The sequence below is a fragment of the Cucurbita pepo genome, chromosome LG14 (genome assembly GCF_002806865.2).
Source record: "Cucurbita pepo subsp. pepo cultivar mu-cu-16 chromosome LG14, ASM280686v2, whole genome shotgun sequence".
NCBI classification, from domain to species: domain Eukaryota; kingdom Viridiplantae; phylum Streptophyta; class Magnoliopsida; order Cucurbitales; family Cucurbitaceae; genus Cucurbita; species Cucurbita pepo.
In genome coordinates this window covers 1508566-1519649 of record NC_036651.1, presented here as the reverse complement: position 1 = coordinate 1519649, position 11084 = coordinate 1508566, and the positions used below count along the sequence as shown (strand labels likewise).

The 11084-nt window shown below is 33.1% G+C and overlaps 11 non-coding genes across 11 annotated transcripts; all 11 read right to left on the bottom strand.

The window, feature by feature from the left end:
* Positions 1-1524: 1524 nt before the first annotated feature.
* TRNAP-CGG lies at positions 1525-1596 on the bottom strand. The gene has a single exon. It is a non-coding gene; the product is annotated as a tRNA-Pro (tRNA).
* An 809-nt stretch (positions 1597-2405) lies between these two features.
* On the bottom strand, positions 2406-2477 carry TRNAP-UGG. Its single transcript has one exon. It is a non-coding gene; the product is annotated as a tRNA-Pro (tRNA).
* A 583-nt stretch (positions 2478-3060) lies between these two features.
* Positions 3061-3132, bottom strand: TRNAP-UGG. The gene has a single exon. It is a non-coding gene; the product is annotated as a tRNA-Pro (tRNA).
* Positions 3133-3715: 583 nt separating this feature from the next.
* Positions 3716-3787, bottom strand: TRNAP-UGG. The gene has a single exon. It is a non-coding gene; the product is annotated as a tRNA-Pro (tRNA).
* Positions 3788-4967: 1180 nt separating this feature from the next.
* TRNAP-AGG lies at positions 4968-5039 on the bottom strand. Its single transcript has one exon. It is a non-coding gene; the product is annotated as a tRNA-Pro (tRNA).
* A 1275-nt stretch (positions 5040-6314) lies between these two features.
* TRNAP-AGG lies at positions 6315-6386 on the bottom strand. Its single transcript has one exon. It is a non-coding gene; the product is annotated as a tRNA-Pro (tRNA).
* A 1546-nt stretch (positions 6387-7932) lies between these two features.
* TRNAP-UGG lies at positions 7933-8004 on the bottom strand. Its single transcript has one exon. It is a non-coding gene; the product is annotated as a tRNA-Pro (tRNA).
* A 695-nt stretch (positions 8005-8699) lies between these two features.
* Positions 8700-8771, bottom strand: TRNAP-UGG. Its single transcript has one exon. It is a non-coding gene; the product is annotated as a tRNA-Pro (tRNA).
* A 1169-nt stretch (positions 8772-9940) lies between these two features.
* On the bottom strand, positions 9941-10012 carry TRNAP-AGG. The gene has a single exon. It is a non-coding gene; the product is annotated as a tRNA-Pro (tRNA).
* A 397-nt stretch (positions 10013-10409) lies between these two features.
* Positions 10410-10481, bottom strand: TRNAP-CGG. The gene has a single exon. It is a non-coding gene; the product is annotated as a tRNA-Pro (tRNA).
* A 297-nt stretch (positions 10482-10778) lies between these two features.
* TRNAP-AGG lies at positions 10779-10850 on the bottom strand. The gene has a single exon. It is a non-coding gene; the product is annotated as a tRNA-Pro (tRNA).
* Positions 10851-11084: the final 234 nt, after the last annotated feature.

Sequence of the window (11084 nt, the reverse complement as noted above, 5' to 3'; positions counted from 1 at the left end):
ATTGCACATCAATGATTTATTTCATCAACCATTCCAAATTATCTTGTGCATGTCTAAAGATCTTTATCAGAAATATGTAATTACACACGATAGATGTGCTTCCAGGTGAGATTCCAAGCTGATTGCTTATTCAAGCATTCATCCTCCATCATTTGTTCTCTCTCTATATATAGACTCCTTGTCTTTTTGTTTAGGTTTAACTACATTCATATTTTGAAGTATAAAATATGACGATCTAATAGATCTAATGAATAATGGAACGGAATTTGGAAGTTTAACCTTGAAAATGGTGGGGGGAGGGGGGATTTTGAGAATAGAATTCGGAACATCTCGCACCTAAAGTCATGCCACTAAATCAAATAGTTTGAATGCAAGAAAATCATCTGATATTTTTCATTGTAATAGATTATAACTTCTTGATGCTGGAACCTTGGTACAATTGACTAATGTGTAGTTGGTGGACCTTTTTCAATGGTGGTTGCTAAACTTATGGGTACATAACAAGAAGTTTTTGGTTGAAATGGTAATTAAGAATAGATAGTCAACAGCTCATGCCACATAAGGCATCAAAAAGAATTGAACTCAGAACCTCCTATACCAAATTGATTTTTTTTTTCTTTTGCTAAATATGAACTTGAGAATTTACCTACCACCAGATCAACTGCTCCATCGTTTCCTGTATCAAATACAGGATTTCAATTTTCAAGTAAGACGTATGAAGATGTAGATGTGATCCTCGTGTTGTATGGTTGTCAGTGATTTGGTGTACTTTGCAAAGTTTCTTTTGAATGGTGATGAAATAAGTTAGGATCCCTGAAATAATTTATGATATTTCTGAATCATCTTGTGCTTGTCTCTTTGAAATTAATGACCAAAGTTTCTCCTCAACTTCCAGGTGGGATTCTAGTTGGCTGGGTTCAGGCTCATATCTGGTATGCACATGCACACTCTTAGTCTCTTAATTTGGTTGTTTGCTTGTGTTCTTCTCTTAAAATTGAACTCAGAACCTCCTATACCAAATTGATTTTTTTTCTCTTTTGCTAAATATGAACTCGAGAATTTACCACCAGATCAACTGCCTCATCGTTTCCTGTATCAAATACAGGATTTCAATTTTTAAGTAAGACGTATGAAGATGTAGAAGTGATCCTCGTGTTGTATGCTTGTCAGTGATTTGGTGTACTTTGCAAAGTTTCTTTTGAATGGTTGATGAAATAAGTTAGGATCCCTGAAATAATTTATGATATTTATGAATCATCTTGTGCTTGTCTCTTTGAAATTAATGACCAAGGTTTCTTCTCGTAATTATAAGGTATGCATGATTGAATATAGATGAACTTCCAGGTGGGATTCTAGTTGGCTCCGTTCAAGCATGCACCCTTCATATCTGGTATGCATATGCACTCTTAGTCTCTTAATTTGGTTGTTTGCTTCTGTTCTTCTCTTAAACAATAAAATATAGAGAGTCAATGAATAACTAAACGACAACTGGACGCTTAAATTTGAAAATGATAAGAGCAAAAAGAGGCATTCCGAGAATTGAACTCGGGACCTCTCACACCCGAAGCGAGAATCATACCACTAGACCAAATGCCCTAGATGACTATAATAACTTCGTTAAATAATTTTTATTGTAACTAACATTGCATCTTCTTGATGTTGGAACCACGGTATAATTGATTAATCTGTAGTTGGTGAATTTGATTTTTCAATGGTGGTTGGCAAGCTTATTGGTAGTTTACAAGAAGTTTTTCGTTGAAATGAAAATTATGAATAGAAAGTCAACAATCTCATGTCACATGAGGCATCCAAAGAAAATTGAACTCAGAACCTCCCATACAAAATTGATTACTTTTTTTCTTATGCTAACTACGAAATTGATAATCTACCACCACATCAACAGCCTTATCTTTTCCTATATCAAAATACAGGATTTCAATTTTTAATTAAGACATGAACATGTGAACCTGATTGCACCTAGCAAAGTTGCTTCTAAATGATTGATGAACTAAGTTAGGATCCTTGTTTAGCTGCCTTGATTTATGAATTGTCTTGTGCTTGTCTTTTTTAAACTAATGATCAAAGTTTCTTATCATAATTCTGAAATTTGCTNTTAGCTGCCTTGATTTATGAATTGTCTTGTGCTTGTCTTTTTGAAACTAATGATCAAAGTTTCTTATCATAATTCTGAAATTTGCTTATGGTAGAATGAATATAGATGAATTTCCAGGTGGGATTGATTGGCTACATTCAAGCATGCATCATTCATGTCTCGTATGCATATACACTCCTTTTATTTAGGTTGTTTGCTTACTTTCTTGTCTTGAACAATAAAATATAAAGGTGTAAAGAATAATTTAATGGCATTTGGAAGCTTAAATGTTGAAAATGGTAAAAGCAAAAAGGGGGCATTCCGAGAATCGAACTCGGGACCTCTCGCACCCAAAGCGAGAATCATACCACTAGACCAAATGCCCTGGTTGATTATGTTACATTCATTAAATCAAATTTATTGGAAGTTATATTGCATCTTCCTGATTGTTGAGCCACGGTACAATTGATTAATGTGTAATTGGTGAAGTTTCTTTTTCAATTGTGGTTGGTAAGCTTATTGGTAGATAACCAGAAGTTTTTAGTTGGAATGGAAATTATGAATAGAAAGTCAACAATCTCATGCCACATAAAAAAGCATAAGAAAAAAATTCAAATGGGTTACTTTTTTCCTTATGCTAACTACGAAATTGAGAATTTACCACCAAATCAACTGCTTTTCTTTTCAGATATCAAAAACCATGTTTCAATTTTTAATTAGGACATGAAGATGTAGACCTGATTGCACTTAGCAAAGTAGCTTTTGAATGATTGATGAACTAAGTTAGGATCCTTGATTAGCTGCCTTGGTTTATGAATTGTCTTGTGCTTGTCTTTTTGAAACTAATGATCAAAGTTTGTTATCATAATTATGAAATATGCATATGATAGAATGAATATAGATGTTCCAGGTGGGATTGATTGGCTACATTCAAGCATGCATCATTCATGTCTGGTAAAAGAAAAGAGGGGGCATTCCGAGAATCGAACTCGGGACCTCTCGCACCCAAAGCGAGAATCATACCACTAGACCAAATGCCCTGGTTGATTATGTTACATTCATTAAATCAAATTTATTGGAAGTTATATTGCATCTTCCTGATTGTTGAGCCACGGTACAATTGATTAATGTGTAATTGGTGAAGTTTCTTTTTCAATTGTGGTTGGTAAGCTTATTGGTAGATAACCAGAAGTTTTTAGTTGGAATGGAAATTATGAATAGAAAGTCAACAATCTCATGCCACATAAAAAAGCATAAGAAAAAAATTCAAATGGGTTACTTTTTTCCTTATGCTAACTACGAAATTGAGAATTTACCACCAAATCAACTGCTTTTCTTTTCAGATATCAAAAACCATGTTTCAATTTTTAATTAGGACATGAAGATGTAGACCTGATTGCACTTAGCAAAGTAGCTTTTGAATGATTGATGAACTAAGTTAGGATCCTTGATTAGCTGCCTTGGTTTATGAATTGTCTTGTGCTTGTCTTTTTGAAACTAATGATCAAAGTTTGTTATCATAATTATGAAATATGCATATGATAGAATGAATATAGATGTTCCAGGTGGGATTGATTGGCTACATTCAAGCATGCATCATTCATGTCTGGTAAAAGTTAAGAGGGGGCATTCCGAGAATCGAACTCGGGACCTCTCGCACCCAAAGCGAGAATCATACCACTAGACCAAATGCCCTAATTGAATATATTTCATTCATTAAATCGAATTTATCGCATGTTATATTGCATCTTCTTGATGTTGGAACCATGGTACAATTTATTAATGTGTAGTTGGTGAAGTTGGTTGTTTGTACGCTAATTGTTCGATTACAAGAAGTTTTAAGTTGAAATGAAAATTATGAATAGAAAGTCAAAATATCCTACACAATTGAACTCATAGCCTCCCATACAAAATTGATTCTTTTTTCTTATACTGCCTTCAAAATCGAGAATCTACCCCTAGATCAGCTGACCTATCTTTTCCTATATCATGTACGCCTGGTCGTATTTTTAGCAAAGTTGCTCTTGAATGTTTGATGAACTAGGTTAGGATCCTTGATAGCTGGTGGGATTCTGATTGGCTGCATTCAAGCATGCACCCACCCTTCATGTTTGGTATGCACATACACTCCTAGTCTTTTATTTAGGTTGTTTTCTTACATTCTTATTTTGAGCAATAAAATAGAAAGAGCTCAAGAATAATTAAATTACATTTGCAAGCTTACATTTTGAAAATGGTAAAAGAAAATGGGATTGTTCCGAGAATTGGACTCAGGAACCTCTCGCTTCCCAAAGCAAGAATCTTACCTCTAGACCAAATGTTTTTTAAATTTCAATTATTGTAATTAATATTACGTCTTCTTAATGTTGGAATCATGGTACAGTTTATTAATGTGTTGTTGGTGAAGTTATTTTTTAATGGTGGTTGGTAAGCTTATTGGTAAAATACAATAAATTTTTGAGTTAAATGAAAATTATGAATAGAAAGTCCATACGGCATCCAAAACAATGGAACTCAGGACCTCCCTTACCAAATTGATTGTTGTTTTCTTACGAAATTGAAAATCTACCTTAGATCAGCTGTCTTATATTTTCCAATATCAAATGCAGGATTTCATGGCTGGGCACATGCCCTTGTCGCTATGAAATGTTAAATATTTTTGTCAGAAATATATAAATATATATTATAGATGTGCTTCCAAGTGGGAACATGGCATGGCTGGCTAGTATTCAAGCATTCATCCTCCATTATTTGGTATGATTTATATCTAAAGATTACTGACATTTTATTTAGTTGCTTCTGTGTTTCTCATGATCTATAAAATATATATACCTTATAAAATATATAACGGAATTGGAAATAGAAAATTGTAATGGGGGCATTCCGAGAATTGAACTCGGGGCCTCTCGCACCCTAAGCGAGAATCATACCACTAGACCAAATGCCCTGATGTTGGAGTTTTTTTAATGGTGATTGGTAAGCTTGTTGGTAGAACACACTAAGTTTTTGGTTAAATGAAAATTATGAATAGAAAGTCAACAATCTCATGCCACATTAGGCATCTAAAACAATTAAACTCAAAATCTCCCATATCAAATTGATTGTTTTTTTCTTATGCTAACTTAGGAATTGAAAATCTACCAAATTTGTTAATGGTAAAAGTGAAGGGGCATTCTGCATAGAATTATTTCTATTTGATTATACATAATTTATTTATTGTTCTTTATTTTAATTCAGATGATATCCTAAAAATCGAGAATCTACCCCTAGATCAGCTGCCCTATCTTTTCCTATATCAAATACAGGAGTTCAATTTTAGTAAGACATATGAAGATGTAGACCTGGTCGTACTTTTATCTAAGTTGCTCTTGAATGTTTGATGAACTAGGTTAGGATCCTTGTTTATAGCTGGTGGGATGCTGATTGGCTGGCATTCAAGCATGCACCCTTCATGTCTGGTATGCATATACACTCCTACTCTTTTATTTAGGTTGCTTTGTTACATTCTTCTTTTAGCAATATTTGAGCAATAAAATAGAAAGATCTAACAAATAATTAAATGGCATTTGGAAGCTTCAATTTTGAAAATGGTAAAAGAAAATGGGTCGTTCTGGAAATTGAACTCAGGACCTCTGGCTTCCCAAATCAAGGATCTTAGTTTTTTAAATTTCAATTATCGTAATTGATATTAAGTCTTCTTAATGTTGGAATCATGCTAGAGTTTAGTTTATTGATGTGTTGTTGATGAAGTTATTTTTTAATGGTGGTTGGTAAGCTTATTGGTAAAATACAATAAATTTGTGGGTTAAATTAAAATTATGAATAGAAAGGCCATACGGCATCCAAAACAATGGAACTCAGGACCTCCCTTACCAAATTGATTGTTGTTTTCTTACGAAATTGAAAATCTACCTTAGATCAGCTGTCTTATATTTTCCAATATCAAATGCAGGATTTCATGGCTGGGCACATGCCCTTGTCGCTATGAAATGTTAAATATTTTTGTCAGAAATATATAAATATATATTATAGATGTGCTTCCAAGTGGGAACATGGCATGGCTGGCTACTTATTCAAGCATTCATCCTCCATTATTTGGTATGATTTATATCTGAAGATTACTGACATTTTATTTAGTTGCTTCTATGTTTCTCATGATCTATCTATAAAATATATATACCTTATGAATAATACAACGGAATTGGAATTAAGAAATGTAACAGGGGCATTCCGAGAATTGAACTCGGGACCTCTCGCACCCTAAGCGAGAATCATACCACTAGACCAAATGCCCTGATGTTGGAGTTTTTTTAATGGTGATTGGTAAGCTTGTTGGTATAACACACTAAGTTTTTGGGTTAAATGAAAATTATGAATAGAAAGTCAACAATCTCATGCCACATAAGGCATCTAAAACAATTGAACTCAAAATCTCCCATATCAAATTGATTGTTTTTTTTCTTATGCTAACTTAGGAATTGAAGATCTACCAAATTTGTTAATGGTAAAAAGTGAAGGGGCATTCTGCATAGAATCGTTTCTATTTGATTATACACAATTTATTTATTGTTCTTTATTTTAATTCAGATGATATCCTCTTGATGTTGGGCATGGCTTGCTACATATTCAAGCATTCATCCTCCATTATTTGGTATGATTTATATTTGAAGGTCATCTGAATTTTATTTAGGTTCCTTATATGTTTTAGATGATCTATAATATATATATATATATATATACTCCTTGTTAATAATATAATGAGAATTGAAAATAGGGAGATCTTAAAGAGAATTGAACAAAGGACCCTCTGACATCGTTAGCAAGAATTATACCCCTAGACCAAATGCCGTATTTTTTCTTGAATTAGATTCTAAAGGTTNTAAAGGTTTCTAGAATTTTATTTTTATATCTTCCTCACGATTCATCGAAGTATAATCGAAAAAATAAATAGGGGAGAAACACGAAGAATTGAACTCAAGACCTCTCACACCCTAAGAAAGAATCATACCACTACACCAAATGCCCTATTTCTCTTGAACTATACCTAAAGGTTTCCTCATGATCTATATATACCTTATGAATAAGGTATTGGAAAAAGACAATAGGGGCATTCCGAGAATTGAACTCGGGACCTCTCGCACCCTAAGCGAGAANGTTGGGTATAATACATTCATTAAATTAAATTTATTGTAAATTATATTGCATCTTCTTGATGGTTGATCCACGGTTCAATTGATTGATGTGTAGTTTGTGAAGTTTCTTTTTCAATTGCTGTTGGTAAGCTTATCAGGTTGGAATGAAAATTATGAATAGAAAGTCAACAATGTCATGCCACATAAAGCATAAGAAAAAATTGAACTCAAAACCTCCCATACCAAGTGGGTTACTTTCTTTCTTATGCTAACTACGAAATTGAGAATTTACCAGCTTTTATTTTCCCATATCAAAAACAAGGTTTCAATTTTTAATTAGGACATGAAGATGTAGACTTCATTGCACTTAACAAAGTTGCTTTTGAATGATTGATGAACTAAGTTAGGATCCTGGATTAACTGCCTTGATTTATGAATTATCTTGTGCCTGTCTCTTTGAAACTAACGATAAAAGTTTCTTATCATAATTATAAATATGCATGATAGATTATAAATGAACTTCAAGGTGGGATTCTGGTTGGTTGCACTAAAGCATGCATCATTCTTCTCTGGTATGCATATACACTCTTAGTAGTTTAATTAGGTTGTTTGCTTTCCTTCTTCTCTTGAACAATAAAATATAATGGGGTAACGAATAATTAAATGGCATTTGGAAGCTTAAATTTTGAAAATGTTAAATGAAAGAAGGGGGCATTCCGAGAATCGAACTCGGGACCTCTCGCACCCAAAGCGAGAATCATACCACTAGACCAAATGCCCTGGTTGAATATATTGTATTCATTAAATCAAATTTATTGTAAGTTATATTGCACCTTCTTGAGAGCCACAATTAGTCAATGTGTAGTTGGTGAAGTTGTTTTTTCAATTGTGGTTGGTAAGCTTATTGATAGATTACCAGAAATTTTTGGTTGAATGAAAATTATGAATAGAAAGTCAACAATCTCATGCCACATAAAAAAGCATAAGAAGAAATTCAAATGGGTTACTTTTTTTCTTATGCTAACTACGAAATTGAGAATTTACCACCAAATCAACTGCTTTTCTTTTTAGATATCAAAATCCAGGTTTCAATTTTCAATTAGGACATGAAGATGTAGACTTCATTGCACTTAGCAAAGTTGTTTTTGAATGATTGATGAACTAAGTTAGGTTTGTTGATTAGCTGCCTTGGTTTATGAATTGTCTTGTGCTTGTCTTTTTGAAACTAATGATCAAAGTTTCTTATCATAAATATGAAATATGCATATGATAGCATGAATATAGATGAAGTTCCAGGTGGGATTGATTGGCTACATTCAAGCATGCATCATTCATGTCTGGTATGCATGTACACTCCTTTTATTTAGGTTGTTTACTTTCCTTCTTCTCTTGAACAATAAATAAAATATAAAGGTGTAACGAATAATTAATTGGCATTTGGAAGTTTAAATTTTGAAAATGGTAAAAGCAAAAAGGGGGCATTCCGAGAATCGAACTCGTGACCTCTCACACCCAAAGCGAGAATCATACCACTAGACCAAATGCCCGGGTTGAATACATTGCATTCATTAAATCAAATTTATTGTAAGTTGGTACAGTTTATTAATGTGTAGTTGGTGAAGTTGCTTGTTTGTAAGCTAATTGTTTGATCACAAGAAGTTTTTAGTTGAAATGAAAATTATGAATATAAAGTCAAAATATCCTAAACAATTGAACTCATAACATCCCATACAAAATTGATTCTTTTTTCTTATGCTTCCTTCAAAATCGAGAATCTACTCCTAGATCAGCTGCCCTATCTTTTCCTACATCAAATATAGGAGTTCAATTTTAATAAGACATATGAAGATGTAGACCTGGTCGTACTTTTAGCAAAGTTCCTCTTGAATGTTTGATGAACTAGATTAGGATCCTTGATTAGCTGGTGGGATAGCGCTCCATTCAAGCATGCACCCTTCGTGTTTGATATGCTTATACACTCTTACTCTTTTATTTAGGTTGTTTTCTTACATTCTTCTCTTGAACAATAAAATAGAAACAGCTAAAAATTATTAAATGGCATTTAGAAGCTTAAATTTTGAAAATGGTAAAGGAAGAAAATGGGGGCATTTGGAGAATTGGACTTAGGACCTCTCGCACCCATAGCGATAATCTTACCACTAGACCAGATGTTTTTTAAATATCAATTATGGTAATTAATATTACATCTTCTTAATGTTGGAATCATGCTACAGTTTTGTTGGCGAAGTTATTTTTTGATGGTGGTTGGTTAGCTTATTGGTGGAATACAAGAAGTTTTTGGGTTAAATGAAAATTAGGAATGTAAAGTCCATACGGCATCCAAAACAATTGAACTCAGAACCTCCTTACCAAATTGATTGCTTTTTCTCTTACGAAATTGAAAATCTACCTTAGATCAACTGTCTTATATTTTCCAATATCAATACAGGATTTCACGGCTGGGCACATGCCCTCGTCACTATGAATGTTAAATATTTTTATCAGAAATATATAAATATATATTATAGATGTGCTTCCAAGTGGGAACATGGCATGGCTGGCTACTTATTCAAGCATTCATCCTCCATTATTTGGTATGATTTATATTTAAAGATTACTGACATTTTATTTGAATTGCTTATGTGTTTCTCATGATCTATAAAATATATATTCCTTATGAATAATATAATGGATTTGGAAATAGTAAAATGTAAAGGGGGCATTCCGAGAATTGAACTCGGGACCTCTTGCACCCTAAGCAAGAATCATACCACTAGACCAAATGCCCTGATGTTGAAATTTTTTAATGGTGATTAATAAGTTTGTTGGTAGAACACACTAAGTTTTGGGGTTAAATGAAAATTATGAATAGAAAGTCAACAATATCATGCCACATAAGGCATCCAAAACAGTAGAACTCAGAAACTCCAATACGCTCCTTGTTTTTTTCTTTATTTATGTTATATCTACTTAACATTCGTCTCTTGGACTTCTTACATTTCCATTATTTGGTATTATAAACTCCTGGTCTTTTATTTTCTAGGTTGCCCACTTAAGATTCTTCTCTTGGACTCAGTTTAAAAGATCTTATGTAAGTCCGGGCTGGGACATCAAATAAAAATCTCTTATGAAAATTGACTAGAACTTGGAAGTTAAGATTTAGAAATGGTAGTGAAAAAATGCTTGGGGCATTCCGAGAATCGAACTCGGGACCTCTCGCACCCGAAGCGAGAATCATACCACTAGACCAAATGCCCTATATGAGTATGCCAAATTAATTCTTTTTTTATTGTAGTTCGAATAATGTATCCATGGCACCATTGTCGAACTTGTTGTTTTAAAATGAAAATTATGTATAGAAAGTCAACAAGCGCACGAGGCATTCTAAGAAATGAACGCAGAACCTCCATTCCCAAATTGTGAGACTGCCACTAGATCAAATGCCTTTTTCCTTTATCATATATCATATTTTAATTGAGACTTATTGAGATTTAGATCTGGTCTTGAGTATACACATCATTGACTTTTTTTTTTTTTTTTTTTTTTTTTTTTTTTTTACATTCCGAGAATTGAACTCGGGACCTCTCGCACCCTAAGCGAGAATCATACCACTAGACCAAATGCCCTATTGTTTATTTTAGTTTCATCAAATTTGTTTAATTGTAATTATAGTAATGCCTTGATGATGTTGGATTTGTAGTACAATTGACCGATGCGTGGTTGGTGGAGGAGCTGTTTTTTTCAATGGAGGTTGGTAAGCTTAAAGGTAAAATAATAGTTGGCCTGTTGCGTTTATTTCTAATTTTCTAATTTTAACTTAAAAAGTAATTAATTTTTATTTGCTTTATCTTTCTTTTTCA